The sequence below is a fragment of the Haemaphysalis longicornis genome, unplaced genomic scaffold (genome assembly GCF_048455015.1).
Source record: "Haemaphysalis longicornis isolate Haplotype H1 unplaced genomic scaffold, Haemaphysalis longicornis Haplotype H1 scaffold_7, whole genome shotgun sequence".
Lineage (NCBI taxonomy): Eukaryota > Metazoa > Arthropoda > Arachnida > Ixodida > Ixodidae > Haemaphysalis > Haemaphysalis longicornis.
Window position 1 is genome coordinate 124442151 of NW_027526422.1, and position 23038 is coordinate 124465188.

At 49.5% G+C, this 23038-nt stretch overlaps 1 long non-coding RNA gene across 3 annotated transcripts in view; it reads right to left on the reverse strand.

The window, feature by feature from the left end:
* Nucleotides 1–8246: 8246 nt before the first annotated feature.
* LOC144146929 (uncharacterized) overlaps nt 8247–23038 on the reverse strand; it is a 113039-nt gene continuing 98247 nt past the window's right edge. Inside the window, exon 5 of one of the 3 annotated variants that reach the window (XR_013317774.1) lies at nt 8247–8827. This is a non-coding gene — a long non-coding RNA (uncharacterized LOC144146929). Of the gene's footprint in view, nt 9095–23038 lie in introns of all 3 variants that reach the window. The other 2 variants (XR_013317772.1, XR_013317771.1) reach the window with 2 other exon arrangements.

Below are 23038 nucleotides of genomic sequence, written 5' to 3' on the forward strand. Positions count from 1 at the left end.
ACAGGGTGGCAGGCTAAGGATTTCCGAGCGACAATTGCCACACCTCCTGAAGAGTGTGTGCAGCCAACCCTGTCCTTTCTGAATACCATGTAACTATTTAGGAAATTTGTTTGTTTAAAATTGAGGTGGGTTTCCTGGAGACACATGAGACTTGGCTGACTGGCATGCAGAATCTCATACACATCGTCAAGATTTTTAAGGAGGCCTCTGCAGTTCCATTGGATGATGTTTTCTGTTCCCTTATTTAAATTGAAGAATAACTGGAGTGTTTGTGTTTGCTCATGTGTCGTCTTTCGGGGCTGTTATTTTAGGATTTCTAGGCCTTTCTGTCGGCTTGAACATCGGAGGCTGCTCCTTGCGCTGCGTTGCAGGCAGGAACGGCGCAACATCCATCTCCTCGTCGGATACTAGAAGGGTGCCCGGCGGACCAGGCCCCTCTGACTTGGCCCCCTTTCGGGAGCCCTTCGTTTGAGCCGCCACCGCCGAGGGCGTCCGGGACACCAAAGGTGGCACGGGAGGTGCGGTGGCGGTGGGAGCCGATGCGGGGCCCCCGGTGTCCATCCGGTCGGCACCGTCCAACGCACTGGAGGACGGGGAGGCAGAGGCGGGAGCGGCACCGGTCCCTACAGAAGAGGTTGTCACCACAACCGCTGCTGCCTCAGCAAGCGGCGTGGCGACGGATTGGGCTGCCTCAGGCACCCCAGGGGGGGGGCGGTGGAGGGACCAGGTCAGACTCGCTGAACTGCGTCCCTGTGGACACCAGACGCCGCTCCGCCCCCCGGCGAGCAGCGTCGGCGTACCTCCCCAGGGGGAAAGAGGCGAACCTCTTTCGCGCTTCTGGGAAGGTGATGTTCTCAGTTACCTTCACATTAATGATCGCCTTCTCCTGCTTAAACTTCTCGCACGTTCGAGAGTAGGCGGCATGGGGTCCCTGGCAGTTGGCGCAGGTGAGGGTTGACGATGGACAATTATCAGAAGGATGATCATGCTGAGCGCACTTAGCGCAGGTCAGACGACCACGGCAGGAGTTGGTTCCGTGCCCGAACCGCTGGCACTTAAAGCAGCGGCGCGGGTTTGGAATGTAAGGACGAATGAAGCATCGGATGAACCCGGCGTTGATATGGTCAGGAAGTGAGGAGCAGTTGAAGGTCAGGATAATATGTTTCAAGGGGATTATCTTATTATCTCTACGCACCGTGATGCGGCGCACGGCTGTGACACCCTGATCCTTTAGACCTTCAAGAATGTCGGCATCTGTCTCGTTAAGAAGATCTGCCTCAGAGATCACACCCTGCGAGCTATTCAGGCTGCGGTGGGGTGTGACCCTGATGTCCACATCGACCATTTTCGTCTGACCAAGAAGTGTGGTTGCCTGCTGCTGGTTTTTTACTTCAACAAGGACTTCACCTGTGCGTTGTTTTTTGGCATTGTAGGTTTTCCCAATTATTCCATCAAGGTATTTTGTAATCAAAAATACTGATTGTGAAGCAAGAGGGCAGGCTGAGTCAAGAGATTCGATAACAAGGAAACGAGAGTATTTGTCTGGGTTTTGGAAGCTCATGCTTGAAAGTGGAGGGAAAGATACTTCGGTGCGGCCCCTTTTCAGGGACCGATCACGTTTGGAGGGGGGTTTTGAATTTTCCATACAGCATAGAAAAAAAGCAGGGGACGGGGGTACTTTCTTCTCAAACCTTACCCTGATAGCCTGAGAGGTCCCGGAGCTCCCTGCCTCGTAAACAGACAGGGAGCCCATCCGCCGGAGCTTGACCTGGGCTCCGACGGCCACCGTTTGAGGCTTCTACCCTTCACTTTTAAACACATCACCACGGTAGGTTACAGTTTATGTTGGGGGCTCGGGGTCCGCGGTGTCGCCAACACCGTCACCATGAATATTCAAGGTGCCCCGTGCGGGGAAAGGCGGCAATTTCATGATTGCTGATCGACGGGATACTGTTTACGTTGTAAATAAAATAAAAAGAAAAAGCTGCTGTTGGCAACACTGAGCTTACATATACAAAAAACGACCGCTACATTTAGCGGGACTGGCATAGGGCAAATTGGCAACACTGCACCGGATTTTTTTTTTCCAAGCATAATTCTCGCACCCCTAACTTTGCATTGACTTTTCCGAAAAAAAAAGTGCGAGGATTATGCGAGTAAATACGGTATGTTATGGTATGTAGGCTGTTTATTGTTGAAAAGGCATGCTCCAGAAGATGTAAGGAATTTCTCTACCAGGCGAGAGTTGTGAGCATTAAGGTCGCCTGTAAGGATGTATGGTTCGGGCAGCTGGTCAACCAGTGCCTCGAAGTCGGAGCTCGTAAGTGCAACATCAGGAGGAATGTATGCATACCGTTATCAATCTATTAAATATTATTGTGCGGATGGCTACAGCCTGAAGGAAGGTGTTCAAGGTGACAGGGTGGCATGCTAAGGATTTGCGGGTGATTATGGCAACACCGCCAGAAGAGTGTGTGTAGCCATCCCTGTCTTTCCTGTATACCATGTAACTATTCAAGAAATTTGTGTTTGGAATTCAAATGTGTTTCCTGGACACACATTATACTTGGCTGATTGGCATGGAGAATCTCATAAACGTCGTCAAGATTATTCAGAAGGCCTCTGCAGTTCCATTGAACAATATTTTCTCTTCCCATTATTATGTGTTCAGAGCTACTGGAGTGCGACTATTTATGTAGGGTCTTTCGGGGCTTGCACTCTTGGAAGGGGTTTTCTGACCTTCTCTACTGACCTGGACGTCGCAGCCCGTTCCTTCCGCTGCGATGAAAGCCGGAAGGGCTCGACGTCCTTGTCGTCATCTGAAGGCAAGGGGGTGCCCAGCGGACTGGGCCCCCTTGACATGGTACCCTTTCGGGTGTTCTTTGCCTGCGCTGCCAGTGCCAAAGGCGTGGGGAGCACCACAGATGGCACAGGCAGTGAGGCGGGAGAGGGGGTCGCTGCGACTGCCTCCGTCTCCATCTCGTCCGGGCCCTCGCGTGTGCTTCGGGCCGGTGGAGAGGGGGAAACGGTGGGTGCAGCAGCATCCCCACCGGACTTGGATGCCACCACAGCCGCTGCTGGCTCAGCGAGCGGTGCGGAGGCGGGTTGGGCTGCAAGAGGCAACCCAGGGGGTGGGGCGGGGGCGGAACCAAGTCCGACTCTCGGTACTGGGTCCCCGCCGAAACAAGACGCCGCTCCGCCCCCCGGCGAGCTGCGTCAGCGTACCTGCCCAGAGGGAAGGAGGCAAACCTCTTCCGCGCCTCTCAGAAGGTGATGTTTTCGGTTACCTTGATGTTTATGATTTTCTTTTCAAGTTGAAATTTGTCACATTTCCTGGAGTAGGCTGCGTGTGGACCCTGGCAGTTTATGCAAAGAGACTGTTGCACGTTACAATTTTCGGACGCGTGGTCGTGCTGGGCGCATTTCGCGCAGGTAAGTCGGCCGCGACAGGAGTTCGTGCCGTGCATCCCGAACCGTTGGCACTTGAAACAGTGCCGCGGGTTCGGGATGTACGGCCGGACTGAACATCGGACGAAACCTGCGTTGATGAATTCTGGGAGGGTGGACCTGTCAAAGGTTAGGATGAGGTGCTTTGTCGGTATTTGTTTATCGTCTCTGCGGATGGTTATGCGCCTGACAGCTGTTACGCCCTGACTACAAAGGCCCTCCAGCAGGTCAGCTTCAGATTTATTCAGTAGGTCATACTCGGAAATCACGCCCTGGGAGCTGTTTAGGCTTCGGTGGGGCGTGACTCGGATTGGAAGATCAGCGATGCTAGTTTGAGCAAGAAGTTTTTTAGCCTGATCCTGGCTATTGACCTCGACAAGAATTTCACCGGTTCGATGTTTTTTGGCCTTATACAACCCTCCAAGAATACCGAGAAGAAACTTTGAAATGAGAAATACCGACTGAAGCAAGAGGTTTTGATTGGTCTACAGATTCCATCACGATGAAGCGAGGATAGTTCGGTTTCGGAGGACTCAAGTCAGGAAGTGGTGGAAAGGAAACTTCGGTGCGGCCCCTTTTCGGGGGCCGATCACGTCTGGGGGGGAGGGGTTGGAAAATGCCCTATGATACATTGAAAAGCAGGGAGACGGGGGTACTTTCTCCTTTGACCTTACCCTGGTAGTCAAAGAGGTCCCGGAGCTCCCTGCCTGGTAGACAGGCAGGGAGTACATCGGCCGGAGCTTGACCAAGGCTCCGACGGCCACCGTTCACGGCTTCTAACCCTTCACCTTTCAACTTCTAGCCACGGTAGGTGACAGCTTAAGTATGGGGGGCTCGGGGTACGCGGTGTCGCCACTCACCGTCACCAAGATTACTCAAGGTGCCCCGTGCGGGGAAGTACCAACTATAAAATTTCAAGGAAAAGGTAAAACTACCTACATTGAGCCGAATAGTAGCGAACGAGAACGCTCAGTTAAATATTCAACCGGTAATGCTGCAACCATAGTAAGGCTACTTTCCAAGATCTTGCAACTGTATATACATATAGCAAAATATGCTTGGCAGACATTCAGCAGCATGCTCCCCCCCCTTCTTCCCCCCAAATGGTGAAGTCTCTTCGAAAAGGCCGAGTTTGGTTGTGCCTCTTTACTGAAAGGTATTTTGAAAACAGTGAAAAATGATGTTTGGGCCAATTTACGTACTTTATGGGAGCGATGTTAGACAGGTCCTTGGTGTCCGTAAAGGCTTTCAAGCCTTTCGAGATCCAATGAGCCCTTGTTGCCACGACATCAAAGTTGGATGATGTCACTCGCAGGCTCCTTTCCTCTCCACCTCCCACTTTTTGCGTTTCCGTGTGTCCTGCTCAAGCTGAGCAGAGGAAGCTGGCGTCTTGCACACCTTCTGTTCATCGAAAAAAAAACGAATACATTCGCTTACACTAACTAACCAAGCTTCATTTGTGGCAGATAAAATTCACTCTAATATATGGACTAATAATGCACAAGCTGCACGTCAGTGCAGCTGGGCACTACTCTGGTAAAAAATAAATATTGCCATTTGTACACATGCGTTTCAGCGGCTAAATGGTTCAACAGCGTTTGGTAAAGGCTAGTACGCATGAGGTAAACTTTGATAAAAATAAAGCCAATGAAGGGGCACAATGTGCAAACATACCTGCAGGATCCTGTTTTCTTTCAGATGGGTGGGAGGAACCCATGTGTCGGAACCTTCAAAAAACTTTGGTGCAGGTAGAGCTTCAGCAGGGGAAGGGGCTGCAGGTGAAATCTCTGACACACGCACATCGAAGCCATGAGGCAGGAGTGACTGTTGGCAGGCCATTGGAGAAGAAGCCCGTGCCAGGCCGTATCTAGTCTTTTTGTATGGCTGCCCAGGAGTGTTCAACAAACCAAGCGCAAACTCATCGCCGGGGTCCAGTGACAACAAATTTCTGGCGAGCTCAACTTTGGCCGCTTCTTGCTGCTGTTCGTTGTGGGGGAAAAGCCGACGCTCAGTCGGCCGTCCGAACTTTCGAACAATCAGTCCACCCTCTCTCACGCTTCTCCAGTCAACGTCCTGAATGGACCTTCCTTTTGTAGAACAGGTACGGAGCACCCGCCAAGAGTTCAGGGAGTTCCGAGAACCATTTGGCCTGGAGGAGGGAAACTGTACGCAGCATTGCCATCAAATGATTGCACGCTAGTTTTCCAGCCGCGCACTCACAGCTGCCATCGACAATGGCCCCTTGCCTGTCTATTGCAGCAATAACGCTGTAAGGTTTGGAATTCTTGCTGCGGTGGCATTCCGCCTTCAAAAAAAAATAGTCCATTACTGAAAAAAAAAAGTTACACACAACATTTATACTTACAAATTGTGAACTTTACGCACATTCCACAAGCTCATCTCTCAGATGGTTAATAAAGTGCCTTGGCTTTTACTGCGAAAGCAGGTCGTAATGTTGAAACGCTGTGTCTGAAACCTCCTTGAGCTCCTCCACTGTCCAGGGGAGAAAATGATTCGTGGAACATAATGGGCATGCATAGGTGCATAGGGGAATGCTAGAGAAAGGGATGAGCTATTGCAGATTAAACACAGAATGCTGCGTGGCCGTAGCATTAAATTTATGCGTGATCAGAGCAGTTTAAAGGAGCCATGAAGATAAAACACAAGTTTGGTTCATTCAAAAGATTGTCTCGTTAGAATCATACTGACACCACTTTTAACGTAAACTTCGCTCAAATAAGCTACATAATTAGGAAAAACGGGAATGGTCATGCGACCCACCAGCTCATTTCCCGCAACAGAACCAATGTCGTCACATGAGCTAAGCTCTGCGATTGGCGGAGGCTGGCAGAAGCAGACGCAAATTAGGTAGAACTTACAAACTAGACGAACGAGCGATTTGCGCTTAAATTTAGGGCACATTCTTTACAAAGCAATAAAAATGATGGGACAAACAGTGGAACTTACGAAAGCACATTTAAACATAGAAGTGCTGATGCGTTCTGCTGTTCGTACTGCGCACAGCATGCTTGGTTTAGCTGCACAGCACTACGGGGCTTGGGGTTGTCTCAGACGACACTGGCCGATTGACGCAAGCAACGGTGTCTTACGTGACCCCATTTGTCGAACGAGCACTGTTTCAGGGAACGAATATTTTCTCCCAGAACAAAAACAAGCCAGGTTTAAATGCGGGCAAAAACAAACCAAACGCTTGCCACGGTATGGTGGCGCCATCTAGGTTACGGAACGTAAAGAAACGCGGGAACGGAGACAACCTTTGAACGGTCCCGTGCCGCCGCAATTGGGCCAACGGGCTCAACGCGTTATTCTTTTCGTTTCCCACGAGACCTAGCAACGCGAAACAGACAATATGATTCAAACTTCTTCAGTAAACCGCGTTGCGGCGATAATTTTAGCGCGGTTTTGACACAATGACTTGCTTCGGCGGCGAGCGAGCAACCGAAAATGGCGGCGTAGCGTATACGTGTCTCTACCCTGTACGGCGGATGCGTGAATGAAGGTACTCTAGGCTGCAGAGCAGTCGGTTCCAGTGATGTCACTTGGGGCCACGAAAACGCACGATTGAGCGGGAAAATCAAAATTTTAACCTAAATTGTTTAATTTCTCAGTGAATAAAGCACCGTTTGTATCCGGACAAGCGCTGGGGGCACTACAAAACACGAAATCTTTCGAATAAAACCAACTCGCATTTTCTCTTCATGGCTCCTTTAACGCGAAAGTACACTAGCCGAGCTCAATGCTGCTCAGGTTTGGTTGAACCACATCTGGCATACATGGATGTAGCACGTTCTGACACAGCCTTGCATGAAAACTTGCACATTTTGGTTCCTCGTCGCTTTCCTCGAGCCGAAATTTATGGACACTTTTCGTCACCGTCATGGCAAGCTCTTCACATTTAGAACCCTTCTGTAACTGCTTGTCAGAACTTCAGTAACACTTATGAAATTTAGTTGCACAGAAATTAATAACTTCACGAGTGCCGTACTGATTCCGGAGCTTGTAGTACATGTTTTAATTTGCAATGCACTTCTACTGGCGCCATTTTTCTCTAATAAGCAGCCACTTCATAGTTAAGCACCTTTAGCTGTCTTTCCTCTTTAATGTATTTAGAGCTCATAGGATTCGTTTAGGACGCACGCCTAGAAGCTTACACTTAGCGTTGCTGGTTTCTCAAGTCGCATTTCCGGCTGTTTCACAGAAACACAAGCTCCTTCCCTATTAATAAAATTACTACTTGGTTGGGATTTCGTTGGTGTTGCTCACTCGCAGGCAGTTACAGCGATGTAAGAGCGCGCGCAACTTCCGAGGGGGAATGCATATTTTACCGAACCTCAAGCGCTGTGCGAATTAGTGCTTCAGGAATGTTCACACTTTAGAGAACGACGCAACAAAAACGACAAATTCTGTGACTGTTGTTTCCACTTTACGATCCAGTAGTCAGTTACGTCCACTTTTCGGGTGCATCAAACTGCTCAGCGCCTACTTTGTACGATCGACTCTCACGCAAACATTTATATGGTAACAAGCTTGCTGCAGTGTAACACACACAGTATTGATACGAAGTGCGCTTTGATCATTCGTGAACCTTAATGAGAGAGAGCATACATTGCTTGCAGCTGTTTGTCTTCACGGACGATGGCACAACGTAGGATTCTACGCTAAAGTTGTAGCTGCGCTCCAAGCAATGCTCCGTGGTATACTTGATAGAGTAAAACTCCAATATGCGCTTCTCGCTGAGAGTCGGTATACCGGAGAGGTTGTTGTCCCAGCCGGTAATAGGAAATACCAATTTTCGAGACGCGCACGCCATCACTCGCCCGGTACTGCGATCTACAGAGGCGAGCTACAGCCACTTAGGTACCGCCGTTGCCGCCGTATCGCGGCTTCCTTCATCATGGCCGCGCCCCAGGTTGCCCGACTGGCTTTCCGCTCGTCGGCTATGCCCGTAGCATTCTGAAAAGGGTCTATAATGTCATCACAGCCTGCTGCGGGACTTTGTTTGGTTGAAATAGAAAAGCTTAACTTAACATCCATGAAGAAGTGTTACAGAAGCAATGTTTCCAGAAAAGAACACTTTATTTTATCAAGTAACGGTGAATGAGGTCATGCGACAGTGTAGCATTGTGCATCAATTGTGCCTTGCTGCTATCTGTCAAGTAACGTACGCTGAATGAAAGGTTTCCACGAAAAAACATTTGTTCCCGCTTCCCAACAGCTCAGGCTGAGCCATGGTAGACAAAGGGCACGGAGAAACCTCCAAGACAAGGATGCCCTTCCAGAGGGGTCAGGGATGGCACGGCCTCTAATTGTAGCCCGTACTTGTACTTGTGGCAGCTGGTACACACATCAGCAGGTGTGCCTGCAAAAAACCTTCGTTCACAATAGCTCGCATGACCCGCACAGTGTGATAAACTGGTGCCACAGATTGTCTTCAAAGACCTAAGAGAGGGTCGCGTGTGGCTGGACCCTATTCACGAGTTGTGCTTCATGGAAGTGGTATTCAGCCTACTTCACAGCAGGTGTCTCTTGAAACAGCTTGGACAGCCTGCACACGACATTCCTGAATCTTGCTGCCCATATTGCTGCGCACCGTTCCACACAGTGCTGATACAGTGGCTTGCCAGGGCTGGGTGAAATGAAAAGATATGCACCACAATGAACGGTCATTGGGTATGCATGAAAACAAATGCAAGAGGACGCGTGCAATCTTGACAGTAGAATGCAGGGCCCGTTCCTACAAGCGGCACAATAGGTGACCTTAGTTCGGAGATCTCTCCTGGAGTTCCATGCAGTTGCAACGTCCTGCATAGCGATGGCTGGTTCTTTCCTCAGCAGGTATGCCTGAAAAAAAATGGTTCATAGGGCGAGCATGCAAGTGCACTAGCTACAGGCATGAACCACTGCGAAGAATTTCTGCAGGGCTTGCGTCAATGGGAAAATAAAAATGTGGTTCAATCAATGGAAGTCCAGATGCTCTGCATACAGGTCATGGCATGTCGGTCTGTTGCGGGCACTGCATATGCCACTGGCGGATCCAGGGGGGGGGGGGCCTAGGGGCTCGGCCCCCCCCCGAGATGCCGTGGGTATCTCCCCCCCCCCCCTCACCGCTTTCACTTTTCCGCTCCCGAGGTGGCCTTGCGAAAAACCACGTATCTTTGTTCATTCTCCAGACACTGGATGGATACCATACCAACCACTGCAAAGATCAGTCTGGACGTGATTCCCGGGTTTCGTAGTTGCTGTATGTTCCTGGCCGTTGCCTGCCGGCCGCGGCCAAGCTCCGTTATACCCCTGTCACACGGGCACTTTCAATCCGGATTGAAGTTAATCGCGATCGAGTTTTCGAGCGACCACCCTTTTGAAATGTGAGAGACGGTTGAGCTATTCCAGCGGATACAGCGAACCGGCTTGGCCCACCGCCGAGCTCCTCCCTCCCTCTCTCCCACTCAGCGTGCCCACTGCTCCGCCGCCTGGAGAGTGAGTGTTTGTGTCTGTTCAACGTGGGGGAAGTTACAACGGTCGCGAGTGTGCGTGCACTGTGGAAACTACAGCGGTGAGTGTCTGTGCGTACTCTCAAACGGACGCCACGGACGGCTGTTGCTGGACTCGCCCTTTATAAGCAGAACGCTTTGGCGCGCAAATTATTCGGCCGGTAGTCTCAGTCGGGTCATGTTGTCACTCTGCTCGAGTATGTTGTAGCAAGCCTGCGGGCTGCTTCGTTCTTAACTTCTTGTATCGTCGTATTCTCTCGTTATGCAGTCAACTCAATTACGTTTAACTGCCGTCTCGTCTCCTTCGGGCTTCTGGCCTCCGACTCCAAGTTCACCTCGGGCAACCCCACCGCTCGCCGGTTACGCTACCACGTACGACGCGGAGGGGGACGCAGGGTCGCCTCCCCGCCTGTAACACCGTGTAGCAGCGTCGTCCGATCCGGACTGAGCTCGATCGGGATTGACTCGATCGCGACACATCCCAGCACAAAGAGCGCAGCGAAAATGGTAAGCATCCTTATGTTGATATTACACTGATTTTTGCCTGTCTTTATGAACACCCGCTAGAACCGTTGAGATAACGAAATAAGCGGTAAATTTATCAGAATAAGCCCTGTCCGAGTATTCGCTTCTGACAAACTTTGAAAGGGAAACTAAAGCGGTTCTGTGGTGGAGAAAAAACTCTTTTAGCCCCTTGGCTTCCACGCGCTGCGGGCCGTTCCTGCCTAGTATTCCGCGGCAAAAGTTTTCCGCCCGCAGGAGGCATGGGGCGGTGTATATAAATCGCACTAAAGTCCGCACAAAACGTCATAGAAAAACAAAACTTGCTTTATTTTGTTCGCAATGCTTCACCGCAACCACTTTAGCGGTAGGATTTGCGTGTGTGAAAAGCCTTGAAACACACAGGCATGTGAAGCGCAACTTCGCACTTTCCGCATTCCCATCGGCTCTCGGACCTTTTGCCATGTACCTTGCAAACTAAGCAAAGCCTTTATGGATTTTTCTTCACTTTGTTCACGGGTAAGGTGATGAGAGGGAGGCGGCTGATTGGTCCGGTGGGCACGCAGCTCCCACTGTAGTCTCAGCTTAGGAGGAAACGGAATGTAGACTAATGTAAAATATGCATTTCGTTTTTTTTTTCTTGGGCAAATGAAAATCGGAGTTCATGGTATAAATCCAAATCGAGAGAAATGTTGCTAGAGAGCGGAACGCTTTTGATGTTTATATTTTTTTAGAACACACATAACCCTATTTGTAATACTGTCATACGTATCTGTGCGTCTGTTGTTTTTCTTTTTTTTAGAAAGAATCTAGTTGGTTATCGGTATATGCCCTTATTCTTGCTTGTACCAAGGTGAAATGTATACAGCACGAATTCCAGTTCCAACGAACCGCACTGACAGTGAATCCCTCCCACTCAAAAACGACATTAACCTAGAAAATTGTGAACAAGCTAGAAGTGTTGGTCGGACACGCTCATCTTACCTTACATATCACAACTTGCAATAGTAGTCGTCACACTTTATAAACACTACCCGAATATGTTTCTTAGTGAATGCATGCTACATTTACCAGCTGGCCAATATTTCTGATAGGTGAAATAATACGAGCAATCCTACAATCCGTATTTTTAAAATGTGCTCGCGCTTTCTCAACAGGCAGATGGTACTCCTCCTCAAGGGAAAAAAAGATCAGAGCCGAAAACGATCGACACCTTTTTTAAGCGGATGGCTAAAACATCTGATGAAGTTGCGGGCCAACCTTCTCTACCGGTGACACCAAGTCATCGCATTGGTGCTACCGACACCGGGGATTGCGCATCACAGCATGCGACACCTATGCAAAATGTGCATGAACCTAGCGGGATAAGTTCACAGCCCATTGTTTCTTCGCCATGCTGTGTTGTTTCCTCAGTTAGACATATAGACTTTGATAATGACTACATTGCGGTGCCCCTGTTCTGCGGCTGCTTGCGACAATCATATTGCCGAACTGGCTGCAACATCTCCTGTCGTTCAGATGGCGGCGAAAAACCAAGGGGCGCTTAACGATCTCGGCAGCCATATTGGCAAGCCCATTGATGACTATACAAGGAAGTTGTTGCTGCAGAATCACTGGAAGCCCCCAAAAGACTATGCATTTCCTTTTTCGCTTCACAAAAAGAATGGGAAAGAGCTCCGCCGTCATCCTACACACGATCACTTGGAGAAGTTCGAATGGCTTGTCCTTTCAGACGTCGACAGCGGACTTTACTGCAAGTATTGTTCTCTCTTTGTCCCAGGACACGTAGGAGGTAAACACAAGACGGTATCACTTCAGCAGCTTGTGTCAACGCCTTTAACACAGTTCAAGAATCTCCTTGGAAAAGATGGTAGTCTGACAGCGCACGCTGAAAAAGGCTATCACGTAGCTGCCATGAGCTCTGGGAAGGAGTTTTTGCAGCGTATCACCGCCCCAGAAAAGAGTGTTGAGAATCAGGTTAGCGCCCATCGCTTGGCATTAGTGAATGCAAATAGGAAAAAACTGGAGCCAATCATCAAGTCGATCATTTTCTTGGGGTGACAAAACATCCCCCTGCGCGGTCACAGAGATGACGGCACGTTGATGCACGACACCGAGATTCGTACCTCCTCCACCGTCGTGAACGAAGGCAATTTCAGAGAGCTCTTGCGTTTCCGGATGGAGAGCGGAGACAAGGAGCTCGAAGAACACCTTTCTGGTTCCTCTTCCCGCGAAACTTACGTTAGTAAGACAACTCAAAATGAGCTGATATCCTGCTGCGGAGCGGAAATAAGCGCTATCATTATTAAAAGGGTGCAAGACTCGATCCTGTACAGCATTATGTTTGATGAAACTACAGACGTGGCCCACGAGTCACAACTGGCACTCGTACTGCGCTATGTGCATGATGGCATGCTTCGCGAGGACTTCCTCCAGTTCGTATCTCTGCGACAAGCAACCAACAAACGCCCCGAAGAAAGTGATCAAGAAACGGTGAGCGAGCCTACCGTCACCGGTCAAGATGTAGGGCGCACCGTTCTAGCCATCCTCAGAAGTCACGGTTTGAATCCGAAAAATTGCGTCGGAATCGGTACCGATGGCTGCAGTACAATGGTGTCTGAAGCAAAGGGAGCAGTGGCGGAGGTTCGGAAAGAAGCGACGAATGCTGTAAGATGCCCCTGTTACAACCACGCGCTGAACTTATCGATTGCTAAGTCGAACGAAGTACAAGCCGTAAGGAATGCTGTCGGAGTAATCAAGGAAGTCACTGCTTTCTTCACGGCGTCCTCCAAAAGAAATCTAGTTCTCAAGCAAACACTGGGTAAGCAGCTCCCAGGCCTCTGTGAAACCCGATGGGTCGAGCGTCATCAAAGTGTTCAGGAGTTCCACGCAGCTCTCCCAAAGATTGCCGAAGCACTGGAAAAGATCAGCCACTGGAGGGAGCGGCAAAGTGCATCTAAGGCTATGACACTCCTAACTGCGATTTCGGACAGTCACTTCATAGTAGCTCTGGTGGTGTTAGCTAATTTATTGGCACACACCTATCCACTAAGCAAAGCATTTCAGAAGACTTCAATAGATCTTCAGACGGCCCAGGGCGCCGTGCGAGACACTCTATCTGTGCTGAGCGAGAAGCGCAGGACTAGCCAAAGCGGATTTGGTGACCTTTTCCTCAAGGCCACAACTCTTGCCGAAGAGCTCGGAACCGAATTTCGCTTGCAACGTGTGCCAAAAAGACAAGCCCACTGCCAAAGCCTGCCCGCAAGCGATATTGAAGCCTACTTCAGACAAACTGTCTACGTACCCCTCTTGGATAACGTCCTTTCCGACATCGTTGAAAGATTTCCATCTGCGACGCTCGACATATTTCAACTGTTTGCTTTGCTGCCTGCTTCGGTAAATGCCACCAACACCGCACTGGATCGCTTAGTTTGTAGCAGCCTTGCGAACAAGTACAGCTCAGTCATCGGTGCGGAAGCAACTAGTGCAGAAAAGGCGCTTGGAGCTGAATATCAGGTCTGGGCTGCAAAATGGATCCGAGAGGAAAAAAGTGGGACGCGTATTCCGTCGACGGCTCTCGAAGCCTTCAACTCTTGCGACAAGGATATGTTTCCGACACTTCACGTTCTTCTGCAAGTGCTCGCGACGCTACCAATCAGCGTGGCGACAGCCGAAAGAAGCTTCTCTACGCTACGTAGGCTGAAAACTTGGATCCGATCGACCATGGGCGAGGAGCGGCTGCTAGGTCTCGCTTTGCTGGCGACTCATCGGGACATTTCTCTTGACGTTAGCCGAGTCATCGAACGTTTTGCCCACGGTGGGAAGCGCAGGCTGCTATTTTCTATGTGAGTCTGACAGTGACTTCTAAAAGTTGAACAATACCTCTCCAGTTAGATTTTTTTTTTTATGTTAAGTGAAAGGTGTCCGGTTATAAACATGCCTTTATTTTCAAATATGTTGATGTATGGTGTCAGCACTTGTCTTTTCATACCTCTCTCTTATAAATATGCGCAGAACTCCACTTGTGTAAATAATGTCTCTCATTTGAAGTTCACGAGTGCATCATATATATGTTTTGTCTTCATTTGAGTGAATTGTATGACATCCTCAAAGTAGCAGTGTTATGCCGCTATAACAATTATGATAGCCCTCCGTGGTTCTTGTTGGAAGTGTACGGACCGACGCGATTTTTTATGTTATGATGCAAAATAAATAAAGAAGCATAAAAAACGACTGCTTTCTTGTTTGATGTAGCTCTGCGAGATGTTTCCCCCATGTTTCAAACTTCTTTCAAGAAAAAGTACTGTCAATTCTTATTACCTACGCAGTGACCAATATCCGCAGCCGTGAATCCTACTGGTACGAGGCAACTGATATTTTAGTTGTATGTTGAAGGTGGTTTAAAGTTGTATGTTGAAGGTTGTTTAAATTAATTCTCGGTTCTCCGCTATGGCATACCCCCACTGTGTTTAGTTTGCTCCCACAATTTTATTGACACTTTTTTAGACACACTGAGCTGACCGCATCAAGCTATTTCTTCTGAAAAGTTTAGTGAGATTACGCCGCTTTTGTGTATTGTTTGACCCGTGTATTTTCGTTCTCTGAGACCACTCCAAAACATTGAGGTGTGGAGTGGTCTAATCCAAAAAGCTAACAACCAGCCTGCCCCCCCCCCCCCCCCGCGGCCCCACGCACACATACACACACAAACACATGCATGGGCACACATACCTTTTTTTTTTTCTGTGGGAGCCCCCCCTTGGAAGCCTCTCTGGATCCGCCCCTGGCATATGCTCCTCAAAGTTATAAAATATTTTGTCAAATGTGTCACATAGCGCAAAAGTAAACACTATTTATTAGGGTGTCAGAACTGATTCATTCCGCCTTCTGTCTTATCAGTTCTGTTCTGGAACGAAAAAAATAACGGTTCGTACAGGTTAGGCTTGTGCGAATAGTGTATTTTTGGTCCGAAGCGAATAGTGAATAGTACCGAATAATTTCGAAGCGAATAGTTCGAATAATTAAAGTGCTAAAACACATGTTAATAATTTTTGAGGCAAACAATTTCTTCAAACTGTTTATTTCAAGTCTTTACAAGTTCTCGTGCAAAAACACTAGCTGTTCAACATTCTTAGTGAGCATGTGCTTCCTCCTGCAACTGACAATTGTTCCAGCTGCAGAGAAAACTCGTTCACTTGTGGTCTGGGTCGCAGGAATTGACAGGTACCTGCGGGCACCTCCAACCAGTACTGGGTACAGCTGGCTTCCTTCTTTGCTCCACCAGGTCAGAAGGTCTGAAGATCGGGGAAGTGGGGCTTTCAAAACAGAAAAGCCTGACTGTCGACCTGTTTCGGAACAGAAGCTCTGGAATGCATGCCACACTGAGTCTTCTGGCGTCTCGGGCAGACGCGCCACTTCCACTTGTACCGTCAGGAGGCTGGTTCTTCGGCAGCAGTTGTGAGAAGTTTTGATGCCCACTGTTTTTCAGATTTCTCCATGTAGCAGGCATCTTTGTACCTCGAGTCGATCGGCATTGCCAAGGCTGGAAACCTAGACATTTTGATGTCAGGAAACATTGTTTTGATGCTTTTCAAGAGGTCCAAAGCAACTGCAGCCTCATCAGGTTCGTGTGACCGCAGAGAAAGTACAACTTTCGTTCATTCTAGGAGAGGGATGACCTGAGACAGAGCCCGCTAATTTGTTTGTTTTTCGTAATGCAGGGGTGAGACAGCTGAACCAGATTTGGGAGCAGTTTTCGGAGCAGCAAAATCTTGATTTTGGAGCAGGAGAACCTTGATTTGGAGCAGAAGAACGAGATTTATTATGTCACCTTAGGAGCCTAAAAAAAAAAATTTCTGGCAAATCAGGGGGGGGGGGGTGGAGGGAAGTGCACCTTTTAATTGGTTTTGAACGTACATAACTCTGAAACAGCTATCAATAAAGTTTTTCTATCAGAGTATCACAATTGGTATGACAGTTTTACAAACCATTTTTAAATTTCTAGGCTCTATGCATAGATAGTGTGGAGCGCCGGTGAGAATATCGAATTGAAAAACTAAGCAACTCCAAGGCATTTTTATTATCATGTGAATGCCTAAATTATTATTTTTGCAATCCCAGACCCGGCTTTACGCACAAGTGTAGAGCCACGGCAAAAGTTGCGCAAAACGAGGTGACAAAGGTAAAGGGCTATAGAATAAAATAAAAGCCCAACCCGCACCACATACGTATCGCGGGGGAAAGCGAGGTGACAGTCGTCGCACCCCCCCCCCCTTCCCATTTCAATCCCCAAGGTACACGTTCACTACGATCGTAATTTGAGTAACGTTGGTATGTTCAGCCACCTTTCCCTTGGCTCCAAATTTCACTTCAGATAGATGAACCATTATTACTAGCGTGCAATAATAGCCCGTCCTCAGACGCTGCTTGAATATTTTGCGGCGATGTAGCCTGCGCCGCCACTTCTGCAGCGTCTATCGTCCCATTCCCGCCGCTCGCAAGCTTGCTGTCAGAGGCAGCAATAAATCAGAGTTTTATAACACCGCAACGAGTGCGAAATTTCACTTCAAGCACGCACCGGCGAATTCGCCAGCAGCACGTTGTTTTTGATGAACTCCCGTCTTTCGAGTCGCACAGCTTCCCGCCGCAACAGATCAAACGACTAAATGTAAACCCAGCCACCCCCATAACCAAAACCACGGTACAAATCGGCGAAGAGCACTCAGCCTGAGCAACTGCTTCGCCCGGCGGCCATGTTTTCCTATCTTCACCACACCAAGATGGCGGCGCCCGCTGAGCGCTGATGTCGTTCCGGAGATAAGGCGCTCCGAAAATTGCCGTTTTTTCGTCAACTTGCACAAGTAGTTTGTCGCCTCAGTACGCAGTAGTCAGTACGCAGTTTCGATTGAGAAACTTTAAAACTCGCAGAATGTAACATGTGCAACCTGACGAGACTTTCGAAAAAAAAAAAAGAAACTATCTCTGAGGCAGTTTCATGCGGTGTTTTATTGAATGATCAATCAACCAAACCTTTACAAACAGCATCACCTTGGGTGTGCTGAAAAATTATGCCGTCAGTAAGCATTTTTCCCCTCTGAGGCTGACGGGAGTGTTAAAATCCTTGGCTCTCAGACTGTTTTGGAGCAGTTTGGCGCAATTTTTGCGATTTTCAAGCTTTTGGAGCAGCCTGGCGCAGGAAAACAAATTTGTATCAAAACTGCGCAATATGCGCAGCTGTCTCACCCCTGGTAATGCCGCTCCACATTTATTTTTTATGGCTTTAACCCGCCTTCTTTTTTCCGCTGTTTTTTTTTTTCTTTCGCCATGCCCACCAGTTCACCGCTCGTAGGCTCCGCCAGCCTGCAGCGGATGAACTCGCCGGCATACCGTATACGCTCGACTAAGGGCCGCTCCCCCCAACTTGGGCAGGCCAAATTTTGAAAAAAAAAATCTCGCCAGCAATCGGCAGCGTCGTCGCGTCTCGCGTACGGCGCGCGGCGAATTTCGCGGGCGCCACCAGATGGCAATAGCTGTCCTGCGGCTTCGTCACGCGGCGCTCTCTCTGAGCTTCGGGCGCGCAACACTATCTGGGAGATCTTGTCGCTTTTCTCGCCGGCGCCATTGATCCTTTGTGCCACCGTTGATTTTGACGACTGCATAGCACAACCGCTTGCGATGGGAAAGAAAAAACGCTTAACCGCGTACGATGCTGCGTTCAAACTTCAAGTTGTCGCATACGCCGAACAGAATGGAAAACGTGCAGCCGACCGGAAGTTCAACGTCGACGACAAGTGCGTGCGCCGGTGGTGTGACCAAAAGGAAGAGCTGGCCGCAACAAACAAGACTAGGAAAGCATTCCGCGGCAAGCCTTGCAAATTTCCAGCACTTGAGAAGGAGCTGATGAAATATGTCACGGATATCAGGAAAGACGGCTACGTGTTGTCAAACGAGATGCTCCGCGTCAAGGCCCTTGCAATCGCACGCCACATGAACATTTCACCTACGGATTTCAAGGCAAGCGAGGGATGGCTTCGCAGATTTATGAAGCGACAACAACTCAGCATCCGCCGCCGGACAACACTCTGCCAAAAACTTCCACTCGAGTACGATGACAAAGTTATCAAGTTTCACCGCTTTGTTAACGCGCTGCGAGCGGAGCACGAGTACCACCTATCCCAGATAGGAAACGCGGACCAAACGCCTGTTTGGTTCGATTCTCCTGAGAACACGACGGTCAACGAAACTGGCGCGAAGAGCATCCTTGTGCGCACGACCGGTGCCGAGCATCAGCGCAGCACCGTTATGCTGTCTGTCACAGCGGACGGAAGGAAGCTCCCCCCGTACGTAGTGTTTAAGCGAAAGACGCTACCCAAGGAGAGCTTCCCAAATGGAATCGTCAGAGTGCAGGAAAACGGCTGGATGTCCGATGAATTAATGGTGGACCGGGTGAAAACGGTGTGGGCTAACCGGCCGGGAGGCCTGCTGCGACGCAAGGCACTGCTCGTATTGGACAGCTTTCGTGGCCACCTTACAGAGCGCGTGAAGGCTCGTCTTGCAGAAGGTCGTACGCATCTGGCGGTCATCCCCGGTGGTTTAACAAGCATGCTGCAACCACTGGATGTGTCTATTAATAGGCCGTTTAAGGCAGAATTCAGACGCCTGTACTCTGAATGGATGGCAGCGGGCCACCACGAGAAAACGCCGGACGACTGAGGCGGGCGTCGCTTCAGCTGGTCTGCTCTTGGATTTTAAACGCGTGGCGTGCGGTGTGGGGAGACATTATTGTAAAGAGTTTTAAGGTGACCGGTATTTCCAATGCCATGGACGGCACCGAGGATGATTTGATCCATGAACGTGCGGATGATGCGAGCAGCGGCGACGAGACGAGCCCGAGCAGCGACACCGATGAAGACATCTAGCGAGGATGTCCACAGCTAGACGCCAGATATTCCATGGTTATGTATATACACCATTTTCCATAAGCGGCCGGGAAAGGGGGAAAATACTCTCAAACCAGTTCTCTCGGCGGCCGACCAGCGTTGCCTGTGCGCGCTGGGCTGTTAAAATCGCCCGGCGCGGTGTGCTCCGCTGCGTAGTTCAGGAGTATTTCGCACCGTGTGCTTAGTTTTTGCGGAACTTTCAACTGTTTTAGCCAATGCTGCGCTGCCGTTCGATGCGCAAACGTCGCTTGGCCAGCACTGCGCGGTGGTGGGTTATTGAACAACCAGAGGAAGCGAGAAACAGTCGCTGACAGCACGCATGTGCACGACACCGCCTGGAGAAAATGCACTGCGGTCGCGGCGTGTTTTTGCTGCATCGCTTCCCAACGCACACCGAGTTGAGATATCGGTGGATGCCGTTGATAAATCGCAACGACTTTGTACCAACGACCAACTCCAGGGTTTGTTGGGTGCACTTGGACGGCAAGTAGACGGAGCAAAATCCATTTATTACGTGCTGCGACAGGGAACGGAACCCCCTGAAATGTTAGAAGCAACTTTATCTTTTACAATACAGCATTGATTGATTGGTTGATTGATTAATTGATTAATTATGGTGTTTAACGCCCCAACGCTTCATGGGTGATGAGGCGCGCCGCAGTGGAGGGCTCCGGGTTAATTTTGACTACCTGGGGCGCCGATACACGAGCGCCGATACAATACAACATTACAATAACTTCTGGTTCCTTGTAGTCAATTTAAAATACCATATATTGCTTGTCATTACAGCCGATTGGCATTAAACAATCCCCTTTTCATTTAATCTAACCTTTAAAATCACGGCGTTTTGTTTACTTTTTTTCTGGCCAACGCATTACACTGCCAAACGATATGAAAAGATAACTTTATCCATCGCACACTGCTGGTCGATAGCAGGATAAGCAGGCAGCCCAATGTGGAAACGCAGCTGGAGATACGCGTGGACGCTGCATTTGGAAAATAACTCAACCTGTTCACAACGCGGTCAAAGGAAAAGCTTCTACTCCTTTTGCGTTGGCACGGCATCTAAAGTATTACAATTACAAAACAGTTACTGCTGCTCGCGTAAAGCATTTGTGGTGCAAGCAGCGGTTTTACAAAGGTAGGCTCCGAGCGAAAAGCCACATGCGCTGCGCAGAGTTAGGTCAATCATGATCAACCAATATTAACTCGCCCGAACTTTGACCCTTCTGCTCAACCTTCGAATAGTAAGTTGACTGGTTGTGCGGTCGTGTTATTTTTCCGCCCAGGTAACTTCGTTTTGTCAGTAACCTTCGTAAGTCTAGTTAAGAAAGATTATATTGCATTGCAATGTCAACAGCGTAGCAATCGCCTCGTCGAAAGTCCATCGCGAGCACGGATCACCGTGACCCACATATGCTGTGCGCGCTCCGCATTCGACGTCCGCGCTTCCGTAAACATGACTAATCGGTGAACATAACAAGCACGGTGGCATTGAAAACACGTATTTACTCCCCGATATCGATTTCAATGTCAGTCGGTGCCATACCGGAACGTTTGCATCGCGGAACTGCGGAGCACCAGCGGCACCACCACCACACTGCTACTACTGCTTGCAACAGCCGGAGTCGGCATTTTCCACTCTGGCAGCACATTAGGACCTAAAATCCGTACGCAGATGATGAAACCAAAACAGAACACACACACACACACAAGCACTGCAACCGCTAACTTAACGCCAAACCACTACGGTTCACTCGGTAATGCACGGGTACCGAGCAGACGCACGGAAAGAACGGAGCACTTAACAGCCCAGTGCGGAGGTTTCGGCGGTCGCTTCATAGACGGCGCTAGCGGTCCGGTCAGAAAAAGCAAATGGCGGCGCCCACCTCTAGCAAGGAAAATGGTGTATTGGCCTCGAGGACATACCGTGGCGCCACCTACGAGTGACGTCACTTGTAGGACGCCGAATCGTGTTGTCGTCTGCTACACCAGATTTCCCGTGCGTATGCGGAAGCGTTTTTTTCTAGTGGCCACCGTCTCGCCCGCTCCTTGTGGGTTTGATGCAAATTACCAAAAAAAGTTGTCTGTAAACCAAATAATTCTGGCAAGCAATCAGCGACTCGCTTGTTCCCGGCGACACCGCCGCGTTTAGGTAGTTGCTACAATCGCGACCCACAGCTCTTACAGCCAGCAGCCAGCTAACGCCAAGGACGATGGAACTGATGCCGAGAAAAGTACGCTGTAAATTCATTATGAAATACTTGTGACGGGACATGTGTGTGCAAGCAAACACCTTGTAACAGCGACGGAAACGCGTCGCTCACTTTTGATCTCACCGCGCGAACTTCTCGTATTGCCTGGTAAATGAATGACGCGAGAACTCTGATCAGATTGCTTCGCCGCACATGCTTAAAAGTATTTTTATGGTCTGCAGTTTGGCTTGGTCAGAGCCTATTTCCCCTACGATGTTTTTATAGTCGTGCCCGGATTTGGTTAACGATCACTGCCGTAGCCTGTACTCTGCACTGCTGATGTTTACTTTTCGCGACTTGTCCGCAATGTATGAACGGTATGAACGCGAGTTTTTAACGCCTTCCAGCGGGTTCGGACAAGGCTATATTTAGATTTCATTAGGTGCTCGGCGTGGTAATTTATAATTGCAGCGTGTTTTGTATGTTTACAGTAAGCCGGCATTTCTCAAGCATCAATTTCGAAACTCACGACTGCTCACAGAAGGCGAGGCTGCGTACGAGGAGAAACACGTCGTTAATGATTTCGGGTAATGGGGATATTTAGAATAGGAGAACCGAGTGTTGGGGGCCCCCAAGAAGTTAGAGGAACCCAAACGCAACACGCGCGTGCGCGACGGGAGGGCCTTCGCCAACAGCTCGCAGCCGGCTTCGGATGCACGTAATCGGATGTTGGGAACTTTAGGCTTGGCGTCGCAGCATATATTTCATCGCCGTTAGAGTTGCGAATGACAGTCCGTAACAGAACGTTTCAACGCACTGGGAACTCTGTAAGCGCGGTGATTTCCGTTGAAGCGATCGACGATCAAGATACCTGCACGGCCTCGGCCGATTCTTGCGCGCAAGCATAGCCATCTTTCGGCCGCTCGCCGCACCGTGCGTGAACGGGCCGGCGCTGCCGGGACCGACCTCCGCGGCCAGTCAGCGTAAATCGCGGCAGATATTTGAGCATCGCTTTGAAAACCACAGCTGATGACACTACCTATCAGAATTTTTCATTACACTAACATCCACTTTCACCAATCTGGAACTTCTTTTCCACGACTTGTGTGATTTTAAAAAGCGGCGACAAGTTGTTGCTGCCGCGACCTGCGTCGGTTCTAGCCGCACCATCGGCTGTGTGGGCAGGCACGGCGGGTGCGTGTGCTTCTGCGAGCAGTTAACGCTTCACGATTTCCTGCTTTATACATTTCTTGCAAACGAGGGAAATCAAGAAACTTCACTCGGCGATCGTCGTAGTCCGCATTGTTGATCGGGGAAACAAGCCGCTGCTTATGCTTCGGTCGCATGCGTAATGCACCACCACGCTCATGGTGTTTGCGGATAATCTACCACAGTTGATACGGTTATACAGTCACCATTAGGTCGAACTGCGCTTGACGCACTG